The sequence below is a fragment of the Polypterus senegalus genome, chromosome 7, assembly GCF_016835505.1.
Source record: "Polypterus senegalus isolate Bchr_013 chromosome 7, ASM1683550v1, whole genome shotgun sequence".
Lineage (NCBI taxonomy): Eukaryota > Metazoa > Chordata > Cladistia > Polypteriformes > Polypteridae > Polypterus > Polypterus senegalus.
The window spans coordinates 98,899,156-98,921,767 of NC_053160.1; the positions used below are offsets into that span (position 1 = coordinate 98,899,156).

The 22,612-nt window shown below is 40.9% G+C and overlaps 2 long non-coding RNA genes across 3 annotated transcripts; both read left to right on the plus strand.

The window, feature by feature from the left end:
- The first annotated feature begins 503 nt into the window (after positions 1 to 503).
- On the plus strand, positions 504 to 5,447 carry LOC120532170. 2 transcript variants are annotated; one of them, XR_005634234.1, is made up of 4 exons: positions 504 to 532; positions 624 to 668; positions 4,586 to 4,745; positions 4,854 to 5,278. It is a non-coding gene; the product is annotated as an uncharacterized LOC120532170 (long non-coding RNA). The 2 variants fall into 2 exon arrangements; XR_005634233.1 differs by lacking the exons at positions 504 to 532; positions 624 to 668 and adding an exon at positions 5,366 to 5,447 and having other exon boundaries at positions 4,225 to 4,745; positions 4,854 to 5,149.
- Positions 5,448 to 15,524: 10,077 nt separating this feature from the next.
- Positions 15,525 to 16,394, plus strand: LOC120532171. The gene is made up of 3 exons (XR_005634235.1): positions 15,525 to 15,548; positions 15,657 to 15,952; positions 16,169 to 16,394. It is a non-coding gene; the product is annotated as an uncharacterized LOC120532171 (long non-coding RNA).
- Positions 16,395 to 22,612: the final 6,218 nt, after the last annotated feature.

The window sequence follows — 22,612 nt, forward strand, 5'->3', positions numbered from 1 at the left end:
TTTTTCTCCAGCCGTCTGGAGTTTTTTTGTTTTTTCTGTCCCCCCTGGCGATTGAACCTTACTCTTATTCGATGTTAATGTTGATTTATTTTTTATAATTATGTCTTTCATTTTTCTATTCTTTAATATGTAAAGCACTTTGAGCTACTGTTTGTATGAAAATGTGCTATATAAATAAATGTTGTTGTTACAGTAATGCACGATATTACCTTTTTTTTTCTTTTCAGCGTAGTTCCTTATGTTGGAGTAATGTGTCTAAATTGTAATACCAAATAATCTGCGATGTTTTTGTACCGTCAATTTTAATAGAATTTCATGGTAGTTTTGTGCAGATGATGCCTGATATTTCTAAATTGTTAAAAGACTTTCCTGCAATGTGCAGTGCACCACTAAATTGTATGTGACTCGGACTGACAGTCGCGATGTGCACAGAGTCTTTTCAATTTAATTAAAAGTGACATTTATATTTTTTCCTTTAAGCCAGCTTGCTACAAGAATATCTTCTGGAAATTGGATGTTAATGAAAAATCAGGTAAATTGCAAACACCCATTTCTTAAACTTGTCGTTCACTTGTAGTGTTTGACGTTCACGTGTATTTTTATTTCTTTCCTCCTTTTCCTAGGACATTCCTACTGATTCAGTAGACTGTGGAATAGACCTGTTGATGGTATTTGAATATTAAGTTACTAGCCCACTACGCCGCATAATTATTCATTGATAGGTGAACACTTCCTAAAAGACACAGTTGTCTAAATGGGGGGAGTTTAAGGATAACAACTGTCAGTGAATGAAAAGACGGAACTCTGGAGAGAGCAATATACAATTGTCCGTGACTGAAAACTAGTTTTGGCAGATCTTTTTGAAAGTTTGGTCCTGTTGCCTTATTAATTGTCATTGGAAAGGCTAATCTAACAGGAAACTGTCTGCGTGTAAAAGTAAAAGGCAAATTTGAATCTGATGGGGTCAGGGAAATCCGGGAAATAAGGACAGTTTGTGAGGTAGGAGCTGCGATAGTTTTACACTCCAGTACATTGAGGTGAATGCTGGTAACCGTCAGTCTAGTGCCATTACGGAGACCTCTTGCTGGCATGAGGTTTCTGAGAAGCATGATGACTGAACCATTTTTAATTTTGAGTTTATGCGGAGGCATGCCAGTGGGAGTAAGACTGTTAAGAAATTCTTTGGGGAATGAAAGTTGATCTGCGGAATCGTCTGTGACGATGGAGTCAACGCTGGTGAAAGTTATTTCGTTGGTAGGGATAAGTTTCAGTACTTGTTCATTAAGGTGTAGCGAGTCTTCGTTGGTGTCGTTTAATATAGCTCACGTACTGAGTTGTTCCGGAGTGACAGTTGAGAAGACGATGTCGCCATATAGTTGTTAAACGGGATCAGAATTAAAAGGAAAATAATGTGAAGGTGATGTTACAGCTGTTCCATTTTTCCTGTCTCCAGCATCAAGGAGCCATTTTGCGAAATGTTGTTCGTGAGGAAGAGCTTTCATATTTGTCGTCATTGTAAGTATGTGCATGTGACGCCACAAAGGTTGCTTGTTAATGCAACTGGCGACAGTAAGTGCTTGGGAGCCATTAATAATGACGGAGTATTTGTAGGAAATCTCCACCCAATAGTATTGTTTTTCCCTCCAAATGGCTGCGTGTCACCCGTGAGGTCACGTAATAACCTGTCAACTGCCTGGAATGCGTATGCATGTGTCATTGGCAGCTCGTCCCATGTTATCAATTTGGATTGCAGAAGATGTTGGTCGTGTGGCGAGGTAGGTTTGATGTTGCATGTGGCAGTAGTAGTCAGCTTCAACGGTATTTTAAAAACGGAATGAGCAGTACGTCCACCCGGTAACAATGTTGCAGATATTCCCGTAGATGCTACGGTTGTAGGAATATCTCCCCTAGCTCTGATGGTATGAATCAGGGTTTCTTCCCTGTTCCTGAATCTCCCATAGCTCTGATTGTATGAATCAGGGTTTCTTCCCTGTTCCTGACCATCTAAGAAAGAAGCATGTTTGTCGCGGATTGGAATCGCTGTATGCAGCATGTAAACGTGAGTTTAGTGAGGTGTTGGGGGCGGGCACATGAGCAGGCAGTGCGCGTGCCTCGAGAGCGAGGGTGGGCGCGGGAGGAGGGTTAGAGTTGGAGGGCGAGCCTCCGTCGTGCTCCCCATGGTTGGGTGACTTGGTCGATTTATTTATATATATATATATATATATATATATATATATATATATATAAAGAGAGAGATTATACAGGTGCTGGTCATAAAATTAGAATATCATGACAAAGTTGATTTATTTCAGTAATTCCATTCAAAAAGTGAAACTTGTATATTAGATTCATTCATTACACACAGACTGATGTATTTCAAATGTTTATTTCTTTTAATTTTGATGATTATAACTGACAACTAATGAAAGTCCCAAATTCAGTATCTCAGAAAATTAGAATATCAATTAAGACCAATGCAAAAAGAATTTTTTTAGAAATGTTGGCCAACTGAAAGGTATGAACATGAAAATTATGAGCATGTACAGCACTCAATATTTAGTTGGGGCTCCTTTGGCCTGGATTACTGCAGCAATGCGGCGTGGCATGGAGTCGATCAGTCTGTGGCACTGCTCAGGTGTTATGAGAGCCCATGTTGCTCTGATAGTGGCCTTCAGCTCTTCTGAATTGTTGGGTCTGGCATATTGCATCTTCCTCTTCACAATACCCCATAGATTTTCTATGGGGTTAAGGTCAGGCAAGTTTGCTGGCCAATCAAGAACAGGGATACCATGGTCCTTAAACCAGGTACTGGTAGCTTTGGCACTGTGTGCAGGTGCCAGGTCCTGTTGGAAAATGAAATCTGCATCTCCATAAAGTTTGTCAGCAGCAGGAAGCATGAAGTGCTCTAAAACTTCCTGGTAGACAGCTGCGTTGACCTTGGACCTCAGAAAACACAATGGACCAACACCAGCAGATGACATGGCACCCCAAACCATCACTGACTGTGGAAACTTTACACTGGACCTCAAGCAACGTGGATTCTGTGCCTCTCCTCTCTTCCTCCAGACTCTGGGACCTTGATTTCCAAAGGAAATGCAAAATTTACTTTCATCAGAGAACATAACTTTGGACCACTCAGCAGCAGTCCAGTCCTTTTGTCTTTAGCCCAAGCGAGGCGCTTCTGACGCTGTCTCTTGTTCAAGAGTGGCTTGACACAAGGAATGCGACAGCTGAAACCCATGTCTTGCATATGTCTGTGCGTGGTGGTTCTTGAAGCACTGACTCCAGCTGCAGTCCACTCTTTGTGAATCTCCCCCACAGTTTTGAATGGGTTTTGTTTCACAATCCTCTCCAGGGTGCGGTTATCCCTATTGCTTGTACACTTTTTTTCTACCACATCTTGTCCTTCCCTTCGCCTCTCTATTAATGTGCTTGGACACAGAGCTCTGTGAACAGCCAGCCTCTTTAGCAATGACCTTTTGTGTCTTGCCCTCCTTGTGCAAGTTGTCAATGGTCGTCTTTTGGACAACTGTCAAGTCAGCAGTCTTCCCCATGATTGTGTAGCCTACAGAACTAGACTGAGAGACCATTTAAAGGCTTTTGCAGGTGTTTTGAGTTAATTAGCTGATTAGAGTGTGGCACCAGGTGTCTTCAATATTGAACCTTTTCACAATATTCTAATTTTCCGAGATACTGAATTTGGGTCTTTCATTAGTTGTCAGTTATAATCATCAAAATTAAAAGAAATAAACATTTGAAATACATCAGTTTGTGTGTAATGAATGAATCTAATATACAAGTTTCACTTTTTGAATGGAATTACTAAAATAAATCAACTTTGTCATGATATTCTAATTTAATGACCAGCACCTGTAGATACATAGGCTCTATGTAACTTTACATTTGTGTTTAGATTGTTTAGGATTTCAGTACTTTATCCTCTGTCAGTATGCTCTTTATCTGACTATGGAGGAACCCTTTTATTTTACTGTCAGTCATTTAAAGATGCTGATGATATACTTTTTTTTCTTTGTGTGGCATACATTTTAATTGTGGCATTCATTTAACGTGCCCTCCACTATTAATGACACCCCTTATAAAAATGTTAATTTTTAAAATATTTATTTCTTGATGAGGGCTTTGTTTTCCTTTGAATGAAATTGTTTCAATTAAAAGTCAAATGTTTCAAATTTTTTCAGTGCATTTCTTCAGCAAACAGGGATTTTTTTTTCTAACCCTTCTTACTAATTTTTACAAGGGGTGCCAATAATAGTGGAGAGCACTGTATTTATCCTTTTTATCTTAGGATGGCATGTCTGTGACTTGCATATTATTTTAGGTAGTGTCCAGATTGGGGTATTCATAATACTCTGAAAAAATTGATGTATTCTAAAAAACCTATTGAGATAACCATGAATGAGAGTTTTTGTAGTGAAGCACAGAGTAATTCTCACAGTTTGAACTCTACACAAAGTGTCCACTTTTATGAGAATACATGAATGTTCAGACCAAAACCAGAGAGCTTGCACAAGACCAATACTACATATGATAATTTGATGTACTTATTTGTGTGTCCACCATGTAGGAGAGCAGACTGGCCGTGTGGCTGCAGAATGGCAACTGACTCGAGAACAAGGGAATCGGGTTTATGAGGCTGTAGAGATCAGCAGGGCCTCCAGGAGGACTCAACATGAAAACTGTTGGAGTTCATCATAAAGGGCCATGGATCAGATGATCACTTGCTGGTAACTTAGTTCAGATAACAAGTAAAACTTTGTTGTTGTAATCTATCTAGTAGCAGAGAGCTATGATGACTTTATAGCACCAAACTCTTGTATTTTCTTGTCCAACAGGCTGTTGTATCTGAAAAGGTGTTATCCAAATGGTTAAAAATGATGAAGATCCTAAAGGTCACCAGGTAATGACCTCTATACAGTAGAAGATGAGGAGCTGACAGATGGCCTCTAAAACTACCTGATGAAGTGCTGTCAAGAGCTGTAGGCACTTTTGAAAAGATCAACAGAGTTTTCATCATTCTGGATGTGCTGATGCCAGAGGCTCATTTGGCTTCAGTGAATCTCTGACGAGTACAGAAAGTATCTCCATGAGTAAGAAGCAGAAGGTCTGTTCATTGATGGACCAGCAGATGGTGAGTGGTACATCATGTTGTGTTGGGGAGCAGGCAGTCCTTTCTTTTTATTTTCAGCACCATTATTCTGTTAATCAGAATACCACTTTACTTGTAGTGAATTTAGACAAGAATATACACTAAATACATATAAATGTAAATATATGTTTAAAATGAAATTTAAAATACGCATTAATACACTTTTTTAGTATTGGTAAAAATATTTTTTTTTTTAAGTGAGTAAAGAGTTTGACACACTTGTGGTTCAACTGTGTAAGATATGGCCGCCATGTACCCGGCCAATACCCCAAGCCCAGGTGGAGCCCTCCTTGCAGCATGGAGGTCCCCAGAAGACCAGCAGGGCATTATGGACCATGTAGTTTTGTGCACCGCCCTGCTGGATGCCATGGGGCCACGAGAGGGAGCTGCAGGGAGGACCGAAGAATTCTTCATGCCCTATGACCGGAAGTTCGTCATAGGAAGAGCGGCGGACTTCGGGGTGAGAAACATTATTTACCCTGACCGGAAGGAATAAGGACTTGTGGACTGTTGGGAAGGAACACCTCGGGTCAGGGAATATAAAAGGACTATGGCAGCTCCCAGGCGATGAGCTGAGTTGGGAGGCAGGGTGGCTAAGCGTCTGGGAGTGGAGGATTTGTTATTGTTCATTGTTTATTGGAGTATTTGGGAGTAGAGGGTGCTTTGTGCACTTTATTATAAAATAAATATAATTATTGGACTTTTACCTAGTGTCTGACGTGGTGTCTGAGGGTGCAAGGGTGCGAGAAGCATCTTATTCTGTTACAGTTGGCGTAGCCGGCAGGATTCTCTGGCCATCAGTTTGGCAGAGGACCTGGAAAAATTTTACTGTGGACAGAATACCCGGGAAGACAGCGTCACAACACACACAGGAAAATCGCCAGAAACCTCACCTTTTTTAAGTCTGTAATGGGAAAAAGAAGACAAAACAGGGCAACAGCACCAGCGGAAGTTCCATGTTCGTCATGGCCGACACTTTCGGGATGGCGACAGGGCGACTACGGATCGGGAGAGGACTCGACGAAGAAACCTACAACGAGGTATGTGCTGCAAATGTAGATAATCTATTTAAAATTTCTCATTTAGTACCATGCACATACCTCGGAAAAATCATCCGAGGTTCTGCGGGATGCAGGAGAATCTCCGAAGATAGTGTGGCGCTTTTATGCGGGCAGGCGGACAACGAAAAGGACTTCCGCATTACGGGTGCGGCGAGGACACGGGAAGTACCGAAAGGATTCCAGAAAGGTGGCGTTCCGTGTCCAGCTGTTTATGACTTCCCCAAGAAAAGGCGGACTTGATTTTTCCGAAGGAGAAAGGGGTGGTGAGCGAAGCACTGCTCAACCCAAAGAAGGTAAGGAGGGCCGGGAAATGGCTGGTCGATCTGCCGACAAATTAATAAAGGCAGGTCGCAGTCGACCAAAGATGGCGGCCCGGTCCTCGTCTGTAGAGAACTCCAATTCCCAGAAACCCGTGCGGAACCCGTCAGAACACGTGCCGACAGCGGCGAGTTCATTGGCTCCGGCGGACGGTATGGCAAACCAGGAAGTAAGCCAAACCCGGCCGAATTAACTAATTATTTTGGCGTGCGGGAACTTCGAAAAATTAATCGAGCCCGTGCGGAGTATTTTGCAGACTTTAGAAGCGATTAAGAAGATCGTTGGAGATCTGGGGCGGCGGCGCGCTTTTAAGAAGAGTGCGTGAGTACCTGCGGCGGTTGGACCGAGCCTCCGTGTTATGTGATTTGGCGGTACAGACAGGTAATGTCGGTACCGTATATAATAATAATAGGGGCGCAGTGTGATCCGGGCCGCTTTTAATCCATAGCGGGTGCCAAATGGATGTGCGCCCTACAAGAGAGGTCGAAACGTTTACGGAGCGGCCGGGGGAAGGACCGATCGAGCCAGAGCAGCTGGTTGGTGCTGTCTCTTGGGCGATTCGATCCTAAAGACCCGACCCATGTTGTTTATAAATCAAAGGCGTGCAGACAGTAAAAGGGCTCTCTTTCACTAATAGAGACCCAAACTGTGGACAAGCCCCAGAGTAAACTGGAGATCCTTAGAATAAAGAGGGGTCTCCTGACAAGGTGGGAAAAGGGCGAGAGCAGCGAGGCCAGAAAACCCTCCTTGGCGGGGAAAGGGTGGAGCTGACCGAGTTCCGAGATGTTTCAGGTATCGGAAAAGAGCCAACCAGGAGGACTGCGTCGGTGCTACAATTGCCAGCGACCGGGTCACGAGTGGCAAATGTCCCGGGGAGACAGGAGGTACACCGTCCCCAAGGTTTGCTTTCGAGGACAGGGGCAGCGCAGTCAGATCCCGGATGGCGCGTCCTCTTGGAGGAAGACTTCCCTCTCGGGGCAGGCGCTCCGAATCTTTATAATTCGCTGGGGGTACTGTAAGATATGGCGGCCATGTACCCGGCCAATACCCCAAGCCGCCAGGTGGAGCCCTCCTTGCAGCATGGAGGTCCCCAGAAGACCAGCAGGGCATTATGGACCATGTAGTTTTTGTGCACCGCCCTGCTGGATGCCATGGGGGCCACGAGAGGGAGCTGCAGGAGGACGAAGAATTCTTCATGCCCTATGACCCGGAAGTTCGTCATAGGAAGGCGGCGGGCTTCGGGGTGAAAACATTATTTACCCTGACCGGAAGGAATAAGGACTTGTGGACTGTTGGGAAGGAACACCTCGGGTCAGGGAATATAAAAGGACTATGGCAGCTCCCAGGCGATGAGCTGAGTTGGGAGGCAGGGTGGCTAAGCGTCTGGGAGTGGAGGATTTGTTATTGTTCATTGTTTATTGGAGTATTTGGGAGTAGAGGGTGCTTTGTGCACTTTATTATAAAATAAATATAATTATTGGACTTTTACCTAGTGTCTGACGTGGTGTCTGAGGGTGCAAGGTGCGAGCAAGCATCTTATTCTGTTACAACTGTTAACAGTATGAGGACAGACCACGTCACTGGGAGCTTTCAACTTGGGATTCCATCTCAGCGCCTTCTCTAATAAACATGTCACTTGCTTTATTGGTCTTTTAACTTTTTTTTATTTGAGTGTTTGACTGTGCATAATAGAGTTGTGTATATTTAACGATTGATGTAAATAATAAAGGACACTGTTGATTAAGTTCTGTATTTTTGAAATTGTCTGTGTATCTGTTGTAACCAATTCATGCCATCTGCATTTTTCTTCAATTTTTATAACTATTGTACAGTTTTAATACTTTTTTGAACATTACAAGCAAACATGCCTATCCCCATTACATATTATTATTTGTATATAATATATAGGTGGGTGTGCATCAGTTTATTCCCGATCAGTCAGTTTGTTAGAATGTACAAAGAAGATACATTTTCTTTCAGTTCAACTGACCCATCATTATTGTTAACTGTAAATATTTCTTAAAATGGTTGTACAATTTATACTGAATAATTATTAACATTGTTTTTGGTAGTTACAATGCTGAGTGTTTTCATTTGTGCTGGTACAGTCAACTCGCATATTAACACAACTAGAACTGATAGATTTGAGCAGAGCCTCCTCTTGCATCAACACCGTCTACAAATGGCACTTTGCTGGACTCACCGGTAATCCCACAGGATAAAACAGCTTGGAAACTGAGCATCATGGTCAAGACTTTCTTGTTCACTTACAAACATAGTCTACAACAATAAGGGTCTTATTTATCTTTATTTAGGAGTCACATTTTCAATAAAACTTGGCATTGTCTTTAACTGAAAATGCAGCTTGTATTTACAGGAACACAAAGGAAAAAGAGTGTATACTTCTGATAAATGGAGAGTCAAAACTTTTAAAGCTCAGTATTCTAAAACCATAACTCACAGCTAGAACCTCGTTATCCTAATGTCTTGACATTAAGTGTGTGTCAGCGTTTGTGTGTGTATATATGTATGTGTGTGTGTATGTATGTATGTATGTATGTAATATATATATAAACTGCTCAAAAAAAATTAAAGGAACACTTTGAAAACACATCAGATCTCAATGGGGGAAAAAAAGCCTGCTGGCTATCTGTGCTGATAAGGTGATGTGTTAGGAACGAAAGGATGGAAATGAAATTGATCAGCCTACACAGGGAAGGCTGAATTCAAAGACACCCTGAAAATCAAAGAGAAAAAATGATGTCAGGCAGGTAGGCAAATCCATTTTCATTGCAGCAACTCCCAAATTGTACCCAGTAGTTTGTATGCTAACCCCCATGCCTTACAACATCCGAATGAAACGACGGATGGTGTCCTGTGGGATCTCCTCCCAGATCTGGACCAGGGCATCGCTGAGCTCCTGGACAGTCAGAGGTGCAACCTGGTGGCATCAGATGGACCGAAAATAATATCTCACCCAGAGGTGGTCTAATGGATTGAGTTCAGGTGAGTGAGTGTAGGGGCCAGTCAATGGTATCAATTCCTTCATCCTCTTGCCACATGAGGGCATTGTCATGCACCAGGAGAAACCAGCACAGGGTCTAACAATGGGTCCAAGGATTTCATCCCGATACAGCAGTCAAGGTGCCGTTGTCCAGCCTGTAGAGGTCTGTGTGTCCCTCCATGGATATGCCTCTCCAGATATACCATCACTGAATGTGCATCAATGTGCTCAGGGTGAACCTGTGGACCTGCCAATTCTGGTACTCTATGGCAAATGCCAATCGAGCTCGATGGTGCCCACTAGAGGCTCATTGGGCCCTCAGGTCACCCTCATGAAGTCTGTATCTGATTGTTTGGTGAGTGACATTCACATCAGTGACCTGCCTGCTGGAGGTCATTTTGTAGGCTCTGACAGTGTTCATCCTGGTCCTCCTTGCCAAAAGGAACAGATACTGGTGGGTCCTGCTGATGGGTTAAGGACCTCCTACGAGGGGACCTGTCCAGCTCTCCTAGAGAAACTGCCTGTCTGTCTCCTGGAATCTCCTGCAAGCCCTTCAGACTGTGATGGGAGACACAGCAAACCTTCTAGCATTGACACATGGTATTGATCCATCCTGGAGAAGTTGGACTACCTGAGCCAGCTCTGTAGGGTCCAGGTATGGCCTCATGCTACCAGTAGTGATACTGGCTGTAGACAAGTGCAAAATGAGTGACAAGACAGATGAGGATTGAAAAATGTCAGTGGCCTACCTCCAGCTGTTAAACCATTCATTTCTGTTTTGGGGGTCATCTCAGTGTTGCCCCTGTAGTGCACCAAACCAGCTGAAACTGATGAACAAGCCCCTCTGCTACTTAACTGACCAGATCAATAGCCCATAAGTTTCATTGACTTGATACTATACTCTCATTCAAAAGGGTTCCTTTAATTTTTTTGAGCAGTGGAGAGCTTAGACAGACTACAGTGTAGTGTGTGCTAAAATGACCAGTAAAGTGGAGTCATTTACAGCTGTACAGGATGTTATGTCAGGGCCATATTGGAGTATACAGACTCTGTATGCTCTTAATATGCTGTTTGCTTAGGTAGTCATATAGGATTATGCCCGGCTGAACTATCTGCCATCTCTAACTTAATACCAGTTGTAATGCTGACGACCATCAGTGCCTGCTGTACAGTTGGACTCCTGGCCTTCTCCTCAAATCTCAGAGACACTAAAGACAGGCTGATGTGTTCAGCACACCACCTGGACTTGATGGAGTCAAATGGAGGATGAATGAGATATGTACTACAAACAAACATCTGTCATGTTTTAATATCTAAATGTAACTTTTGCATAAGTAATATGTATTATAATAAACATATATTTGATGATCTTAAAGCGGTATTTAAAATCCCAAAAGTAATAAAGATCCAATTAAGTCAAATAATTGAATACTCTGACTAACAGGTGCACAGTCACAAAAACTGCAAAATTATTACTCGTTTAAAGGCATAATATTTGCTCTTCACAGATCGTTTAACATAGTAAACTTTATTATAAAAATTATTATCGAAATGTGACTATTAGCACTATGATAACTATTTCTTACATTTAACATTGATAACATGTAGAGACAACCAAAGGATTCTTTAAAGTCACAATTTTATTGCCAGCTTTCTTAACGTTGTCTATTTCCTGATATGTGAACATGAGAATGTCAAGCATGTGATTTGTAATATTCTGTAATTATCCATCCTTTATCCAACCCACTATATCCTAACTACAGGGTCACGGGGGTCTGCTGGAGCCAATCCCAGCCAACACAGGGCGCAAGGCAGGAAACAAACCCTGGGAAGGGCACACCCACACACAAGCACACACTAGGGACAATTTAGAATCGCCAATGCACCTAACCTGCATGTCTTTGGACTGTGGGAGGAAACCCAGAGTACCCAGAGGAAACCCACGCAGACACGGGGAGAACATGCAAACTCCACGCAGGGAGGACCCGGGAAGCGAACCCAGGTCTCCTAACTGCAAGGCAGCAGCGCTACCACTGCTCCACCGAGCTGCCCACAATGGAATGTTAGGAATACTTAAATAAATAAATGTGGATAAATAGTAATGAAAGCAATAAAACACATTTTAGTGTTGTGTATTATAGAAGTAAAGATTTAACTCTGACAGTTTATTCAGCGTTTAAAATTGTAATACGTTTATAGCCCGTCTTTAAGATAACCTGTTAAATGTAGGCGACTATTTCATGTGGACATTCGAGTAAACAACAACAGTCAAACATTTGTTTTAATCTGAGTGACACAATCAAGTAGAGCCCACACTTAAGTCTATATCAATCCATTAAAATTAGGCACACACAAAATTATATTGTTATGTTCATTTAAATTTTCTTCAGACGTTGTTTAGTAACGATAAATATTTTATATCCAAACTTTTATTATCATTATTTTTTCAGAACCACTAATCATAAATGACGGTGGTAAAAATACACTGCAGTCTTAATAATGCACTCGACAGAGTCCTATAGTGTAAGATAGTGGCACTAGTAGACTATAAATGCAGATGTATTTTATGAATATACACTCCGTCTCTTACAGTCTCTTTATCTTACCCATCCACTTTTAGAAATTATCTTATACGTCCACCTTTAGAAATTACTGCCACTTTTCTTTTTACGTATCCATAAGGCAATTGGCTAAAGTGGAGCATGAATGACAAATAACACCGATTGGCGATTTGTTAAATAAAAAGGTGATTGACCGCGATGTTTAAATTTTCGATTGGCTGATCGGTGCCTGACGTTCATAAATTTAATATATGATTGGAAGTTGAAAATGATAGTTGAAAAATGATGATGAAGTTGAAAACGGAGTTTCATGTCACATCATCACGCCTCCCACGTAATCACGTGAACTGACTGTCAACGCAGTGCGTAGAAAACCAGGAAGAGCTCCAAAAAGTGGTGAAGAAAAATGCATTATACAATTGAGAAGGCAGCAAAACAATAAGAAGCAAGCAAATCACATATACAACCATATTCATGAGTGCTGCTACTTTGGAAACAAAGCAAGGTGTAAACCTAAAGTTTAAATTAAGTTCATAGACAGGCTGCCTCTGGCATTTGTCATGCCCACGGTAATCGGGATGCAAGTTTAATAAGAGGATGCAGGATATAAACGAGAGTTTTGATCACTTTGTAACTAAGTTAAAATTGCACGTGAAAGGGCTGTGCTTATGCAAATTCCGAGAGACTGTGTTTGTGGGGATTGACAGTTAAGGGTGGGGGAGTCTAAGAAAGAAGCATGTTTGTCGTGATTGGGAATCGCTGTATGCAGCATGTAAGCGTGAGTTTAGTGAGGTGTTGGGGCGGGCACATGAGCAGGCAGTGCGGCGTGCCTCGAGAGCGAGGGTGGGCGGGAGGGGGTTAGAGTTGGAGGCGAGCCTCCGTCGTGCTCCCCATGGTTGGGTGACTTGGTCGATTTATATATATATATATATATATATATATATATATATAAAAAGAGAGAGATTATACAGGTGCTGGTCATAAAATTAGAATATCATGACAAAGTTGATTTATTTCAGTAATTCCATTCAAAAGTGAAACTTGTATATTAGATTCATTCATTACACACAGACTGATGTATTTCAAATGTTTATTTCTTTTAATTTTGATGATTATAACTGACAACTAATGAAAGTCCCAAATTCAGTATCTCAGAAAATTAGAATATCAATTAAGACCAATGCAAAAAAGAATTTTTAGAAATGTTGGCCAACTGAAAGGTATGAACATGAAAATTATGAGCATGTACAGCACTCAATATTTAGTTGGGGCTCCTTTGGCCTGGATTACTGCAGCAATGCGGCGTGGCATGGAGTCGATCAGTCTGTGGCACTGCTCAGGTGTTATGAGAGCCCATGTTGCTCTGATAGTGGCCTTCAGCTCTTCTGAATTGTTGGGTCTGGCATATTGCATCTTCCTCTTCACAATACCCCATAGATTTTCTATGGGGTTAAGGTCAGGCGAGTTTGCTGGCCAATCAAGAACAGGGATACCATGGTCCTTAAACCAGGTACTGGTAGCTTTGGCACTGTGTGCAGGTGCCAGGTCCTGTTGGAAAATGAAATCTGCATCTCCATAAAGTTTGTCAGCAGCAGGAAGCATGAAGTGCTCTAAAACTTCCTGGTAGACAGCTGCGTTGACCTTGGACCTCAAAAACACAATGGACCAACACCAGCAGATGACATGGCACCCCAAACCATCACTGACTGTGGAAACTTTACACTGGACCTCAAGCAACGTGGATTCTGTGCCTCTCCTCTCTTCCTCCAGACTCTGGGACCTTGATTTCCAAAGGAAATGCAAAATTTACTTTCATCAGAGAACATAACTTTGGACCACTCAGCAGCAGTCCAGTCCTTTTTGTCTTTAGCCCAGGCGAGACGCTTCTGACGCTGTCTCTTGTTCAAGAGTGGCTTGACACAAGGAATGCGACAGCTGAAACCCATGTCTTGCATACGTCTGTGCGTGGTGGTTCTTGAAGCACTGACTCCAGCTGCAGTCCACTCTTTGTGAATCTCCCCACAGTTTTGAATGGGTTTTGTTTCACAATCCTCTCCAGGGTGCGGTTATCCCTATTGCTTGTACACTTTTTCTACCACATCTTGTCCTTCCCTTAGCCTCTCTATTAATGTGCTTGGACACAGAGCTCTGTGAACAGCCAGCCTCTTTAGCAATGACCTTTTGTGTCTTGCCCTCCTTGTGCAAGGTGTCAATGGTCGTCTTTTGGACAACTGTCAAGTCAGCAGTCTTCCCCATGATTGTGTAGCCTACAGAACTAGACTGAGAGACCATTTAAAGGCTTTTGCAGGTGTTTTGAGTTAATTAGCTGATTAGAGTGTGGCACCAGGTGTCTTCAATATTGAACCTTTTCACAATATTCTAATTTTCCGAGATACTGAATTTGGGACTTTCATTAGTTGTCAGTTATAATCATCAAAATTAAAAGAAATAAACATTTGAAATACATCAGTCTGTGTGTAATGAATGAATCTAATATACAAGTTTCACTTTTTGAATGGAATTACTAAAATAAATCAACTTTGTCATGATATTCTAATTTAATGACCAGCACCTGTAGATACATAGGCTCTATGTAACTTTACATTTGTGTTTAGATTGTTTAGGATTTCAGTACTTTATCCTCTGTCAGTATGCTCTTTATCTGACTATGGAGGAACCCTTTTATTTTACTGTCAGTCATTTAAAGATGCTGATGATATACTTTTTTCTTTGTGTGGCATACATTTTAATTGTGGCATTCATTTAACGTGCCCTCCACTATTAATGACACCTTATAAAAATGTTAATTTTAAAATATTTATTTCTTGATGAGGGCTTTGTTTTCCTTTGAATGAAATTGTTTCAATTAAAAGTCAAATGTTTCAAATTTTTTCAGTGCATTTCTTCAGCAAACAGGGATTTTTTCTAACCCTTCTTACTAATTTTTACAAGGGGTGCCAATAATAGTGGAGAGCACTGTATTTATCCTTTTTATCTTAGGATGGCATGTCTGTGACTTGCATATTATTTTAGGTAGTGTCCAGATTGGGGTATTCATAATACTCTGAAAAAATTGATGTATTCTAAAAAACCTATTGAGATAACCATGAATGAGAGTTTTTGTAGTGAAGCACAGAGTAATTCTCACAGTTTGAACTCTACACAAAGTGTCCACTTTTATGAGAATACATGAATGTTCAGACCAAAACCAGAGAGCTTGCACAAGACCAATACTACATATGATAATTTGATGTACTTATTTGTGTGTCCACCATGTAGGAGAGCAGACTGGCCGTGTGGCTGCAGAATGGCAACTGACTCGAGAACAAGGGAATCGGGTTTATGAGGCTGTAGAGATCAGCAGGGCCTCAGGAGGACTCAACATGAAAACTGTTGGAGTTCATCATAAAGGCCATGGATCAGATGATCACTTGCTGGTAACTTAGTTCAGATAACAAGTAAAACTTTGTTGTTGTAATCTATCTAGTAGCAGAGAGCTATGATGACTTTATAGCACCAAACTCTTGTATTTTCTTGTCCAACAGGCTGTTGTATCTGAAAAGGTGTTATCCAAATGGTTAAAAATGATGAAGATCCTAAAGGTCACCAGGTAATGACCTCTATACAGTAGAAGATGAGGAGCTGACAGATGGCCTCTAAAACTACCTGATGAAGTGCTGTCAAGAGCTGTAGGCACTTTTGAAAAGATCAACAGAGTTTTCATCATTCTGGATGTGCTGATGCCAGAGGCTCATTTGGCTTCAGTGAATCTCTGACGAGTACAGAAAGTATCTCCATGAGTAAGAAGCAGAAGGTCTGTTCATTGATGGACCAGCAGATGGTGAGTGGTACATCATGTTGTGTTGGGGAGCAGGCAGTCCTTTCTTTTTATTTTCAGCACCATTATTCTGTTAATCAGAATACCACTTTACTTGTAGTGAATTTAGACAAGAATATACACTAAATACATATAAATGTAAATATATGTTTAAAATGAAATTTAAAATACGCATTAATACACTTTTTTAGTATTGGTAAAAATTTTTTTTTTTTTAAGTGAGTAAAGAGTTTGACACACTTGTGGTTCAACTGTTAACAGTATGAGGACAGACCACGTCACTGAGGCTTTTCAACTTGGGATTCCATCTCAGCGCCTTCTCTAATAAACATGTCACTTGCTTTATTGGTCTTTTAACTTTTTTTTATTTGAGTGTTTGACTGTGCATAATAGAGTTGTGTATATTTAACGATTGATGTAAATAATAAAGGACACTGTTGATTAAGTTCTGTATTTTTGAAATTGTCTGTGTATCTGTTGTAACCAATTCATGCCATCTGCATTTTTCTTCAATTTTTATAACTATTGTACAGTTTTAATACTTTTTTGAACATTACAAGCAAACATGCCTATCCCCATTACATATTATTATTTGTATATAATATATAGGTGGGTGTGCATCAGTTTATTCCCCGATCAGTCAGTTTGTTAGAATGTACAAAGAAGATACATTTTTCTTTCAGTTCAACTGACCCATCATTATTGTTAACTGTAAATATTTCTTAAAATGGTTGTACAATTTATACTGAATAATTATTAACATTGTTTTTGGTAGTTACAATGCTGAGTGTTTTCATTTGTGCTGGTACAGTCAACTCGCATATTAACACAACTAGAACTGATAGATTTGAGCAGAGCCTCCTCTTGCATCAACACCGTCTACAAATGGCACTTTGCTGGACTCACCGGTAATCCCACAGGATAAAACAGCTTGGAAACTGAGCATCATGGTCAAGACTTTCTTGTTCACTTACAAACATAGTCTACAACAATAAGGGTCTTATTTATCTTTATTTAGGAGTCACATTTTCAATAAAACTTGGCATTGTCTTTAACTGAAAATGCAGCTTGTATTTACAGGAACACAAAGGAAAAAGAGTGTATACTTCTGATAAATGGAGAGTCAAAACTTTTAAAGCTCAGTATTCTAAAACCATAACTCACAGCTAGAACCTCGTTATCCTAATGTCTTGACATTAAGTGTGTGTCAGCGTTTGTGTGTGTATATATGTATGTGTGTGTGTATGTATGTATGTATGTATGTATGTAATATATATATAAACTGCTCAAAAAAATTAAAGGAACACTTTGAAAACACATCAGATCTCAATGGGGGAAAAAAAGCCTGCTGGCTATCTGTGCTGATAAGGTGATGTGTTAGGAACGAAAGGATGGAAATGAAATTGATCAGCCTACACAGGGAAGGCTGAATTCAAAGACACCCTGAAAATCAAAGAGAAAAAATGATGTCAGGCAGGTAGGCAAATCCATTTTTCATTACAGCAACTCCCAAATTGTACCCAGTAGTTTGTATGCTAACCCCCATGCCTTACAACATCCGAATGAAACGACGGATGGTGTCCTGTGGGATCTCCTCCCAGATCTGGACCAGGGCATCGCTGAGCTCCTGGACAGTCAGAGGTGCAACCTGGTGGCATCAGATGGACCGAAAAATAATATCTCACCCAGAGGTGGTCTAATGGATTGAGTTCAGGTGAGTGAGTGTGGGGGCCAGTCAATGGTATCAATTCCTTCATCCTCTTGCCACATGAGGGCATTGTCATGCACCAGGAGAAACCAGCACAGGGTCTAACAATGGGTCCAAGGATTTCATCCCGATACAGCAGTCAAGGTGCCGTTGTCCAGCCTGTAGAGGTCTGTGTGTCCCTCCATGGATATGCCTCTCCAGATATACCATCACTGAATGTGCATCAATGTGCTCAGGGTGAACCTGTGGACCTGCCAATTCTGGTACTCTATGGCAAATGCCAATCGAGCTCGATGGTGCCCACTAGAGGCTCATTGGGCCCTCAGGTCACCCTCATGAAGTCTGTATCTGATTGTTTGGTGAGTGACATTCACATCAGTGACCTGCCTGCTGGAGGTCATTTTGTAGGCTCTGACAGTGTTCATCCTGGTCCTCCTTGCCAAAAGGAACAGATACTGGTGGGTCCTGCTGATGGGTTAAGGACCTCCTACGAGGGGACCTGTCCAGCTCTCCTAGAGAAACTGCCTGTCTGTCTCCTGGAATCTCCTGCAAGCCCTTCAGACTGTGATGGGAGACACAGCAAACCTTCTAGCATTGACACATGGTATTGATCCATCCTGGAGAAGTTGGACTACCTGAGCCAGCTCTGTAGGGTCCAGGTATGGCCTCATGCTACCAGTAGTGATACTGGCTGTAGACAAGTGCAAAATGAGTGACAAGACAGATGAGGATTGAAAAATGTCAGTGGCCTACCTCCAGCTGTTAAACCATTCATTTCTGTTTTGGGGTCATCTCAGTGTTGCCCCTGTAGTGCACCAAACCAGCTGAAACTGATGAACAAGCCCTCTGCTACTTAACTGACCAGATCAATAGCCCATAAGTTTCATTGACTTGATACTATACTCTCATTCAAAAGGGTTCCTTTAATTTTTTTGAGCAGTGGAGAGCTTAGACAGACTACAGTGTAGTGTGTGCTAAAATGACCAGTAAAGTGGAGTCATTTACAGCTGTACAGGATGTTATGTCAGGGCCATATTGGAGTATACAGACTCTGTATGCTCTTAATATGCTGTTTGCTTGGGTAGTCATATAGGATTATGCCCGGCTGAGCTATCTGCCATCTCTAACTTAATACCAGTTGTAATGCTGACGACCATCAGTGCCTGCTGTACAGTTGGACTCCTGGCCTTCTCCTCAAATCTCAGAGACACTAAAGACAGGCTGATGTGTTCAGCACACCACCTGGACTTGATGGAGTCAAATGGAGGATGAATGAGATATGTACTACAAACAAACATCTGTCATGTTTTAATATCTAAATGTAACTTTTGCATAAGTAATATGTATTATAATAAACATATATTTGATGATCTTAAAAGCGGTATTTAAAATCCCAAAAGTAATAAAGATCCAATTAAGTCAAATAATTGAATACTCTGACTAACAGGTGCACAGTCACAAAAACTGCAAAATTATTACTCGTTTAAAGGCATAATATTTGCTCTTCACAGATCGTTTAACATAGTAAACTTCATTATAAAAATTATTATCGAAATGTGACTATTAGCACTATGATAACTATTTCTTACATTTAACATTGATAACATGTAGAGACAACCAAAGGATTCTTTAAAGTCACAATTTTATTGCCAGCTTTCTTACGTTGTCTATTTCCTGATATGTGAACATGAGAATGTCAAGCATGTGATTTGTAATATTCTGTAATTATCCATCCTTTATCCAACCCACTATATCCTAACTACAGGGTCACGGGGTCTGCTGGAGCCAATCCCAGCCAACACAGGCTAAGGCAGGAAACAAACCCTGGGAAGGGCACACCCACACACCAAGCACACACTAGGGACAATTTAGAATCGCCAATGCACCTAACCTGCATGTCTTTGGACTGTGGGAGGAAACCCAGAGTACCCAGAGGAAACCCACGCAGACACGGGGAGAACATGCAAACTCCACGCAGGGAGGACCCGGGAAGCGAACCCAGGTCTCCTAACTGCAAGGCAGCAGCGCTACCACTGCTCCACCGAGCTGCCCACAATGGAATGTTAGGAATACTTAAATAAATAAATGTGGATAAATAGTAATGAAAGCAATAAAACACATTTTAGTGTTGTGTATTATAGAAGTAAAGATTTAACTCTGACAGTTTATTCAACGTTTAAAATTGTAATACGTTTATAGCCCGTCTTTAAGATAACCTGTTAAATGTAGGCGACTATTTCATGTGGACATTCGAGTAAACAACAACAGTCAAACATTTGTTTTAATCTGAGTGACACAATCAAGTAGAGCCCACACTTAAGTCTATATCAATCCATTAAAATTAGGCACACACAAAATTATATTGTTATGTTCATTTAAATTTTCTTCAGGCGTTGTTTAGTAACGATAAATATTTTATATCAAACTTTTATTATCATTATTTTTCAGAACCACTAATCATAAATGACGGTGGTAAAAATACACTGCAGTCTTAATAATGCACTCGACAGAGTCCTATAGTGTAAGATAGTGGCACTAGTAGACTATAAGTCGCAGATGTATTTTATGAATATACACTCCGTCTCTTACAGTCACTTTATCTTAACCATCCACTTTTAGAAATTATCTTATACGTCCACCTTTAGAAATTACTGCCACTTTTCTTTTTATGTATCCATAAGGCAATTGGCTAAAGTGGAGCATGAATGACAAATAACACCGATTGGCGATTTGTTAAATAAAAGGTGATTGAATCACGATGTTTAAATTTTCGATTTGCTGATCGGTGCCTGGCGTTCGCAAATTTAATATATGATTGGAAGTTGAAAATGATAGTTGAAAATGATGATGAAGTTGAAAACGGAGTTTCATGTCACATCATCACGCCTCCCACGTAATCACGTGAACTGACTGTCAACGCAGTGCGTAGAAAACCAGGAAGAGCTCCAAAAAGTGGTGAAGAAAAAATGCATTATACAATTGAGAAGGCAGCAAAACAATAAGAAGCAAGCAAATGACATATACAACCATATTCATGAGTGCTGCTACTTTGGAAACAAAGCAAGGTGTAAACCTAAAGTTTAAATTAAGTTCATAGACAGGCTGCCTCTGGCATTTGTCATGCCCACGGGTAATGCGGGATGCAAGTTTAATGAGAGGATGCAGGATATAAACGAGAGTTTTGATCACTTTGTAACTAAGTTAAAATTGCACGTGAAGGGCTGTGCTTATGCAAATTCGAGACTGTGTTTGTGGGGATTGACAGTTAAAGGCGGGTGGGGAGTCACGTCATCATCTCCTCCCATTAACCTCATTTAAGCTCTGAGCTGAGCTCGCAGCTACTTGCGCGCAGTGTTACGGAAGCGACTTTGTGACGCTGCCACCAAATACTCACAGAAAAATCCACAAGTTAATGAAAAAAAAAACAACGTTTAAAACAGTATCATTTACATACAACAGATTTTGGTCAATCGTTTAAATGCAATTATTTATATCCATTTAAACACTAATAATGGCAATTATTAAATAGTAATAATTGTTATTATTAAATTATTCCTCCCATATAAGTAACATTTCTCGGACTGCCTTCTTCCATCTCCGAAACAGAAAAAAGATTACTGTAATGCTATTCTATCTGGCATCTCACAAAAAGTATCCATCGCTTACAACTTCTTCAAAATTCTGCTGCCAGGATAATAATCTGTTCTAAATCCACTGAACATATTACACGTATTCTCTCTCAACTTCACGGCTCCCTGTTAACTACAGAATACAATACAAAATACTGCTCTGAACATTTAAAGCTCTCCAGAACCTCACTGATCTCCTACAGACTTACACTCCTCTCGCTCACTCAGATCCTCATCTTTCGAACCACACCTCAGACTCAGTGTTCTAGGAGCTCAAGCGTCGTCTCGTAGTGCTACTCAACTCGGGAATTCTCTTTCCTCTCATATTCGTCAGCTTGATTCAATAACACATTTTAAAACTTTCCTCAAAACTTATCTTTTCAAACTGGCAAACCAATTGTGAATTTTGCACTGTTACTGCCAGTTATCTTTGTTTGTTTGCTAATTATTGCTTTTTGATTTATCATTCTGTTTTTTTCATTTTACTGATGTTTAATTTTATTGTAAGGTGAGCTTGAGTGCTAAGAAAGGCACCTATTAAATAAAATGTATTATTATTATTATTATTATTATTATTATTATTATTATTATTATTATTATTGGGACGAAAACTTGACCAATGTCTGAAAGTCAAAATAGTAAGACTGTACCTGGCAGTCTGGTCTTTCTTTTAACAGTGAAATGATACACTCAATTACAAAAATAAACAATTTTATTGTATACAAATTGGCTTAGTAATTTCTGAAAACATTTCACTCATTCCCCTCTCAATCTCTCTCTCTCACACACACACACACACACACACACACACACACACACACACACACACAATGTTATGGCTGGCCAGTCATCCCGGCCAATACCCTCAGGCTGCCAGATAGAGCTCTTCCTGCAGCATGGAGGGTCCCCGAAGACCAGCAGGGAATCCTGGACAGTGGAGTTTTTATCCACAGCCCTGCTGGATACCGTGGGGGCCACTGCAGGGAGGAGTGATGGATATTTTCCCTACGCCCCGGAAGTACGTCCGAGTCACATGGACAAGGGGAATGACATGCTTCCAGGGTGAAGAAAAGGACTTTTATCTGACCCGGAAGTGATAGGAGATCACATGGACTGGGGATTGGAAACACTTCTGGGTCAGGGACTATAAAAGACTGGGAAAGATACCAGACGAGGAGCTGAGCTGGGTGAAAGGGTGGCAACATGTCTGGGAGTGGAGGATTAGTTTACTGTAGTGTATTGTATAATTTATGAGTATTGTGGAGAGGAGGGTGCTTTGTGCACTGCGCAGTGTAAATAAAGTCAACTTTTGGACTTTTACTACTG